The sequence below is a fragment of the Orycteropus afer genome, unplaced genomic scaffold (assembly GCF_000298275.1).
Source record: "Orycteropus afer afer isolate SDZICR_OR568_19922 unplaced genomic scaffold, OryAfe1.0 scaffold00243, whole genome shotgun sequence".
Classification (NCBI taxonomy): domain Eukaryota; kingdom Metazoa; phylum Chordata; class Mammalia; order Tubulidentata; family Orycteropodidae; genus Orycteropus; species Orycteropus afer.
In genome coordinates, this window is record NW_006921830.1 from 1,151,144 (window position 1) to 1,160,636 (window position 9,493).

A 9,493-nucleotide genomic window follows, 5' to 3' on the forward strand; every position below is an offset into this window, starting at 1 on the left:
GAAAGCTTTCTCTTTTCCATATGAGTAAGGCTGGGTTTAATCAGATGTTGCAGCTCTTTCCCAGTCCTATTTTGATAGCCTTTTAACCTAAGCGGACTATTCCTAAAGGTGCGCGGTAATGTACCAAAACAGTGTTTCTTTGCTATTCATAAGGTTTTCCCTGGCCAGTTCTTTGAGAAGTGGATGGCCTCTTCCTTCTTCCTAGTCTGTCTAAGTCTATAAGCTGGGCTGTTATCTGTGCACCAGGTGCATTTCGCTGGGTTTTAAACACCAGAGGCTCAGCCTCAAAACTCATGTCTACATGTTACCACAGTAAGACAAACTGACAGACAAGTTTGTCTTGCTGTTGGAGACCTCTCGTATCACCCCCACCTGGGTCCCTGTGGCTGACTGTTCCTCTGTCTGGCTTCCTGGCTTTTAATCCCCTTTCTTCTGCTCTTCTGGCCTGCTGCTTTGGGTGTCCCTGAGTTGTCTCTTTTTATGCATATTTAGCTGAAAAATTAAGAGAAAGAAGAATTGATGGATTTGAATTATGGTGCTGGTAAGGAATATCAACTATTTCATGGGCTTACGAAAGAATGAACAAGTCTGTCTTGGGGGAAGGACAGCCAGTTAGAATGCTTACAAGCAAGGATGGTGTGATAGTTATGGTTGTGTGTCAGCTTGGCTTGGCCATGATTCTCAGTGATTCAGCAGTTATGATAGTATTGAGGAGTACTAATGAGAACTGATATAATCTAAACACTTCCTTAATAAGGTCTACCATGAGCAGTCAATCAATTGAAAAGGAATTTCAGGAGTGTGGCCTCTTTCCAATAAATATGTATATCCTGGCAAAATTCTTCGGCTTTTTACATGATCTGGATCCTGTATCTGGCTTATCATCACCTGACTTCTGGCTCTTTTGATTTGAGCCAGCATCCTGCCCTATTGCCTGCTGATCTTGGATTCATTAGATTATGTGGCCTGTGAGTCAGTATGGGCCATCTCACCTGCCGATGTTGGATTCATCAGTCTCTACAGCCTGTGAGCCAGCTTGTCATCTGACCTGCTGATCTTGGGTTCATCAGACCCTGCCATATGGGTCAAGAGAAGCCTCTGATATCTCATCCACTAACTTGGGACTTTCAGCTTTTACAATCTTGTGAGCCTTTTCTTTGATATAAATCTCTCTCTCTGTATGTATAGATATAACTATGTCTCTCTCTTTGTATAGCTATGTTGTTGTTGTTGTTATGTGCCGTCGAGTCAAACCTGACTCATAGCGACCCCTACTTGGGTTTCCGAGGCAGTATCACTACGGAAGTAGGATATATAAGCTTCACTGGTTTTGCTTCTCAAGAGAATCCAACCTAAGACATTCAGTACCAGGACTGGTTCTAGAGAAACAAAATCATAAGACTGAATTTTCTAATTTGGTTCTCAAGTCTGATTAGTCTTAAAGGCACTGATGACTCTGCCTCCATTAGTAAAGAGGTCATTGGTAATCTATGGTGTGAGGTGGCAATATTAATACACATAATATCACTACTGATAGATCAAGTATTGGTGAGAAGTGAAGCTCTGGGTGATGAATGTTTGAGGCTTTTTGGCAATTTGGTCAACTGAGAAGTATAAGGAAGTCAGTTGGTTGCTTGTACTTATGCTAGACAAAGTGTTAAAAGAAAGGATGAGCTCAGAATTTCTGAGTCAAAGCTAAAGCATCCTATATGAGATCTCAGTGTTACCTCTTGTCCCCCAAAAAGACCTTATTTATTGTCATAACATAGCTGATATTGTTGTAAGGAAACTCAGAGTTGTATCATAAGAGTGACGGAATTATATTTTCAATTGAATTTCCAACCTTGAATGGTGTCTAAAGCTAAAGTGAAGGCATTGATCAGGAAGAAATACAATCCTAAATCTTGGTATGGGGGCATATGGGCAGAAATCAGGTAGCTAGGGACATTAAGCCCATAAATTCCATTGAATCACACCAGCCAGCACAACTAGCCCTCTTACCCCCATCTGATAAGATTCACTCAGCTGTGCCAGATGAGTCATTGAATGAGATATCACTTGAGATGACACCTGGGGTATTGTTTGGTGCATCGCCTAAGGCAGATGCCTCACAAGACATTACTGAATGTTCCCAGGAACCACCACCACCACCACCACCACCCATTTTTGCTTCAAGACCTATAACTAGACATAAGTGTCAGTGAGCCCCAAAGGTGAAGTACAAAGTGTGACCCAGGAAGAGGTACACCACACTCTAAAAGAACTGCTTAGCTTTTCTTCCATGCACAGAAACCTGGAGTCTATGTGTGGGAATTAAGGGCGTGGGGCAACAGTGCAAAAAACATGAAATTGGATCAATCTAAATTTATTGATTTGAGCCCACTTAGCAGAGATTCAGTGTTTCAACTCCAGAGTTTAGGAAAGGATCTAATACGGTACATAACAACAACAACAACAACACAAACACTCAGTCAAGTTTACATACCAGACCTGCCTTGGTGTAGTATAGAAAAATGTATTCAAAGACTTAGGGAAATTGGCATGTTAGAGTGGGTTTGTCAGATTAGACCCACACACAAACACATGGAGTGCCCAGATGTCACACCTTTTGACACAATGGTGAAGAACAAATTTGTAAAGGGAGTCTCAGCATCCTTGAAAACTTCTGGGAATGCTATTTCATGTAATTCAGATTTGACAGTGGAAACTGCTCTAATTGAATTAAGACACCTAAATACATTGAGACTGATTGGAACCCCTGGTGGTAGTGACCAATTGCCTGCATGTAATCAACAAAGACATAGTGGGCTTGGTTACCATAATGGACAGGTGAGTCAAAGTAGTAATTAGAATAGTCAGACACATATGAACTTATGGTGCTGGCTACTTAGGCATGGTGTCTCTAGGAGTGAAATAGATGGGAAATCTACTAAATATTTACTTGAATTTAGAAGTGGAAGAATTCCAAGTCAAGTGAAAAGTAGTTTAATTTGAATCACCACAATAGGTTGTCATGGTCCTCAATCAATTCCCAGAACTGGGCCTCTGTACGGATCCTCAACTCCTTGAACGAAGGAGAGGACGAGTCCCTTTGAGGAAGGACCTCACTAAATTGCCAAAAATTTGTATTGTTAATCTTTCTCTCAACTTTCCTCAAAAGTATCTGTGGCCTTTGATGAGAGTGACTGTTCATTGTGGAAAAGGAAATAATCAGACTTTTCTGGGATTACTAGACATTGAGTTTGTTTACACTAATTCCAGGACACCCAAAACATCACTATGGCCCACCAGTCAAGAGAGGGGGCATATAGAGGTTAAGTTGTTAATGGAGTCTTAGCTCGGCTCCATTTCACAGTGGGTCCAGTGGGTCCTTGAACTCAGCCTGTAGTGGTTTTCCCAGTTCCAGAATGCATAATTGCTATAAACATAATCTGCAACTGGCTGAACCTACACAATGGATCTCTGGCATGGGGAGTATGGTCTACTATGATAGCAAAAGCCAAGTGGAAGCTATAAGAACTGCCCCTTCTCGGAAAATATTTTATTTTGTCTTATTAGTGCCACTGTCAAGGATGTGAGAAATGCATGGTTGGTGATTCCCAACACATCCCCATTTATCTTGCCTATTTGACCTATGCAAAAAATGGATGGATCTTGGAGAATGTGGATTATGGTACACTTAACCAGGTGATGACTTCAATTGCATATGCTTTTCCAGATGTTGTTTCATTGCTTGAGTAAATTAATACGTCTCCTGGTGTTGAAAGCGGAAAAAAGATCTTGCTGAAAATGGAAAATTTTAGCCAAGTAGCAGCTATGATTGAAACAAACACTAGCCATAATGATTAACATGCTGTTTTCTTTCCCTTCCTCCTTCCCTTTGCTAAATGACTAGGTGACCTTTACACAGACACTGACTTCTTTAGGTTTGTTTTTGCTTATACATTCTTTTGAGTATGACCTTTTCCCATAGGTGGTTTCAGCCAAGAACCGCAGTTTACCAGGCAAGACAGCCCTGGGAAAAAAGACGCCAAGCTGGAGTAATACTGGTAAAGAGGAACAAAGCCATTTCTGGTGTTCCAAGAGATCCTCAACCCTCTTATTTCCCTACATCATCATGTTTAGCCCTTTGTTTGAGGAGACAGACTTTTTAGAGAAGCAATTCTGTCCCCTTGGGTATCCTTACTCAATAAATCTGTTGCTTTTTCATTTCACCTTGTGATTATTGGCTCTCCTTGTGACATGTGGTTAGACCTTTTTCCTGCAATAAATTTGGCACCCTAGTGGGGCATTACCTCCTGCCATGTGGTGGTTCTCTCCCCAGCAGCAGCCCTGGTTGCCTGCTCTAAGTGGCCCCTGGGGTTTCCTTTCCCCCAGCAGGCTGCCCTTGACTCCTGTCCTGAAGTGACACTACCAGTCCACTTCATATAGAGGGGAGAAAGCAAAAGACAGGTAACAGAGACTGCGGTGATTCCTTGACTGTCTCCTTGGGCATCACAGGGCCAGGATGAATAGAATGAAAGAGGCCCACTGTGGCTACCTCCTATCGCTCCTCAGTGGGAGGAGGGTAGACCTGGTTGACTGATCCCATGTATGGGGCACATTACCTTGTACCACTCTTTGGTGGGAGGAGGGCAGGCTTGGCTTCAGGAAAAGGACTCAGGATCAGGATCTCTGGAGTAGGGCGAGTATGGGTTTGTGTGTGTGTGTGTGAAATGTGTGTAAATAGGTGCGAATTGAGGTTTTGATATTTCTTCCAGGATCAGATTAATATTTTGCTGTTTGCTTATTACAGCTTTTCTTTTTCTTTTGTGTTCAGCTTTTTCCTTTCTCCCTTTTCACCCAAGATGGCTTCTTTACTGGGGCAATACTGCCATCTAGTGCCATGCCAAATATCTCCCCTAGTGAAACTTGTTCCATCTGCCAGGAGGACCCCCATGTTTGGAGACAGGAATGTTTAAACTGTGCAGGCTATTTCTTTCTTTCTTTCTTTCCTTTTCTTTTTTTTTGTTTAGTTATTTAATGTCCTAGCATAATTAATTAATTATTAATTTTTGTCTTTGCAGTGTTCCCCTTCTCCACCCCTGGTAACAACAAAGTTTCCTTCTACATATAAACCTTTCCATGACTTTTTACAATAATGAACTAATACAATAATTGTCTTTCTGTGATTGACTTATTTCACACAGCATAATGTCCTCCAAGTTCATCCACGTTTGTTGGAGTTTTGCAGATTCTACATTATTCTTTAGTGTTGCATGGTATGTACCACAGTTTGGTTATCCATTGTTCTGTTGATGGGCACCTCAGTTGTTTCCATCTTTTTATTATTGTAAATAGTGCTGCGATGAAATGGGTGTGCATATATCTGTTCTTGTCCTGGCTCTCATTTCCTTAAGGTGTATACCTGGTAATGGGATTGCTGGGTCAAATGATATTTCTAAGTCCAACTTTCTAAGGAATCACCATACTGCTTTTCACAGTGGTTGTATCATTTGACAGTCCCACCAGCAGTGTATCAGAGTGCCAATCTCTCCACATCCTCGCCAGCATTTGTTATTTCTGTCTTGTTGCACTTTGCTATTAGTGCTGGGGCCAGATGGTATCTCGTTGTTTTGATTTGCATCTCTCTCCTCGGAAGAAAGGCTGGGCAATCTATTTCCGTAATGATACCACCTCAGAAACCCAAGGAGGGGTTGCTATGAGTCGGAGCTGACTCCATGGCAGTGAATTTGGTTTGGTTTGGTTTAATGGCTAATGATTGTGAACATTTCTTCATGTGTTTGTTGGCCACCTCAATATCCTCTTTGGTGAAGTGTGTATTCATGTCTTCTGCCTATTTTTAAAATGGATTATTTGTCTTTTTGTGGTTGAGGTATTGGAGTTTTCTATAAATTTTACAGTATTTTAAAAAATACTTTTAATGCATTTTATTGAAAAATAATTTATGCACAGTGAAATACACAAAACTAAAGTGACATGGGTCAATGCATTTTTTTTTTTCTTTAGTGTTCCCTCCCCTCCCCTCCCACCCCTGGTAACCTACAAAGAAAGCTTCCCTCCATATATAAACCTTTCCTTGACCCTCCACAACAATGATCTAATACTATATTTGTCCTTCTGTGATTGACTTATTTCACTGAGCACAATGTCCTCCAAGTTCATCCATATTATGAGGTGTATTGTAGATTCAACATTATTCTTCAGTGCTCCATAACATTCCATTGTGTGTATGTACAATGGAATCCCCTCTTTCCTTGATGGGCACATAGATTGTTTCCAACCTTTTGCTTTAAATAGTTCTGCAATGAACATGAGTGTGCATATATATGTTCCTGTACTGGCTATCACCTCTTTAGGATATATACCTAGTAATGGGATTGCTAGGTCAAATGGTATCTCCAATTCCTGCTTTCTAAGGAATCACCATGCTGCTTACCACAGTGGTTGTATCACTTCACAGTCCCACCAGCACTGTATGAGAGTCCCAATCTCTTCACATTCCCACCATCACTTGTTATTTTCTGTCTCATTGAGCCCTGACATCAGTGCTGGGGTGAGATGGTATCTCATTGTTGTTTTGATTTGTATCTCTCTGATGGCCAATGATCATGAGCATCTCTTCATGTATTTGCTGGTCACCTGAGTATCCTCCTTGGTGAAGTCTCTGTTCATGCCTTCTACCCATTTTTCGATTGGATTGTTAATTCCTTTGCTGTTGAGGTGTTGGAGTTTTCTATAAATCTTAGAAATAAGTCCCTTGCCAGATATGTAATTATCAACAAGTGTAAATTTGTTGCTGTCATTTTTGGTATGTCCTTTTTTATTGTGTTGATTTCTTTGTTCCCTACAATTTTCTGTGCTGAGTTTGATATGTTTATGAGTCATGCTATCATTTCCTTCATTGCTATTGTTTTAGTATTTGCTAAATATTTGTGCTGGTCCTCTTTTTCATTTTGATGTGAAGGTTAATAATTTTTCTTTAAGGTTATGCTGTGATTTATAGTTTTCTTCCCAAGTTTAGAACAGTCAATTCTACCTTGTAATTGTATTGACTTCCCTACCATTTAGAAGCCCTGTAACTACACAATTTTTCCCCTCTTTTGGGTTTGTAGTTGTCCACGTTTGTCAATTGATGTCTCTGGTTCCCTGTTTATAATCTTGTAGGGTTACTTACTTTGGATACTTTGATAACTGGGTTGGTGTGGTGGTTATGTTTGTATGTTAACTTGGCTGGGCCTGGTTGAGTGGCTGGGCAGCTGGTGGTAGTTATTCCCCATGATGAGAGTGGCAATCAACTCCATGGTGGGACCTACCACAAGCAGCTGAGTAGTTGCCTTTAGGATATGGTCTGCTTCCTGTATATAAAAAGCAGCTTTGAGAATGGTCTCTAGCTTATGGCATGCTTGGACCCTGCATGTAGCCGTGTCATTGCTCAGCAGCCTGCTATGCTCTGTCAACCTTGGAACTTACAATGGACTTAAGTTAATGGCCTGCCATGTGGTTTGGTAACATCGGGACTGTGCCTTTTTACTTGTCAACCTTGGGGCTTCTCAGCCTCAGCAACCAGTAGCTGTCTGAGTGAAGAAATGTCTCTAGCTCTAGTTGGCCGGGGGCAGGAGGCGGAGCTGGTCCCCCAAGATTGAGGGGCTTTCACCCAGCCTCTAGAGACTGGCACTTTGAACTTGGACTTAAAGCCTCCAAATTGTAAGAATAAACTCCTGTTTGTTAAAGTCATCCCACTTGTGGTATATTTGTGTCAAAGCAGCACTAGTTAACCAGAACAGAATTTGGTCCTGAGAGAGTGGGGTGCTGCTCTGACAGATACCTAAAATGTGGAAACAGGAGTGGAGTGCATCCTTGACCCAAGACCCCAGCAGAGAGACCCCAGCATACGGCATGACAGACAGCAGGAGCAGAGCCCAGAGATCAGCATGAGAGACGGCAGTAGCAGAGTCGAGAGAACTGACATGAGACAGCGACAGCCTTACCAGCCCATGGAGGAGAAAGCTTGATGCCTTTGGCTAGGCGGCTTCCTGGCAGAGTGGGTTGCCTTTGAGCATTAATTGGTAGAGAAGACTGGCATAAAATGGAGTAGCAGGTTGGCTGGCCCACGGAGCAAGAAAGCTGAGCCTGGCACTTTGAACTTGGACTTATAGCCTCCAAATTGTATGAATAATTTCCTGTTTGTTAAGGCCATCCCATTTGTGGTATATTTCTTGTCAGAGCAGCACTAAGTAACCAGAACAGGTGCTGTCGAGTCATCTCTGACTCATAGAGACCCTATGCACAGCAGAATGAAACACTGCTCAGTCCTGTGCTGGCCTCATGACCTTGCTATACCTGATCACATCATTGCAACCACTGTGTCAATCCATCTCATTAAGAGCCTTTCCCTTCTTCATTGACCCTCGACTTCACCAAGCATGATATCCTTCTCCAAGGAGTGGTTCCTTCTGACAACTTGACCAAAGTAGGTGAAACGAAGTCTGGCCATTCTCACTTCCAAGGAGGATTGTGGCTGGACTTCTTCCAGGACATATTGTTAGTCCTTTTAGAAGTCCATGGTACTCTTAACATTCTTCACCAGAACCACAACTCAAAACCATCCACTCTTCTTTAGTCTTCCTTATTCATTGTCCAGCTCTTACATGCATAAGAGGAGATTGAAAATACCACGACTTGGTGCACCTTAGTCTTCAAGGAGATGTCTTTGCTCTTCATCACTTGAAAGAGGTCTTTTGCAGCAGATTGGCCTAATGCAATATGTTGCTTGATGTCTTAACTGCTGCTTACATTGTTGTTGATTGTAGAACCAAGTAATATGAAGTCTTTGACAACTTCAATCTTTTCTTCATCCATCGTGAAGCTGTTTATTGGACCAGTTGTGAGGATTTTTGTTTTCTTTATATTGAGATGGAATCCATACTGCAGACTGTAGTCTTTAATCTTCATCAGTATGTGCTTCAAGTCATCCTCACTTTTAGCAAGCAAAGTTGTGTTGTCTGCATATCGCAGCTTGTTATTTAGTCTTCCTCCAATCTTGATGCCATGTTCTTCTTCATATAATCCAGGTTCTCAGATTATTTGCTCAGCATACAGATTGAATAAGTGTGGGGAAAGGATACAACCCTGACACACTCCCTTCTTGATTTTAAACCATGTAGTATCCCTTTGTTCTGTTTGAACAACAGCTTCCTGGTCTATGTACAGGTTCCTCATGAGAATAATGAAGTGTTCTGGAATTCCCATTCTTCTTAATGTTATCCATCATTTCTTATATCCACACAATCAAATGTTTTTGCATAGTCAATAAAACACAAATAAACATCTTTCTGGTGTTCTTTGCTTTCAGCCAAGATCCATTTGATATCAGCAATGATATCCCATGTTCCACATCTCTTCTGAATATAGCTTGCATTTCTGGAAGTTCTCTGTCAATATACTGCTGCAACCATTTTTGAATGATTTTGTATGTGATATTAATGATATT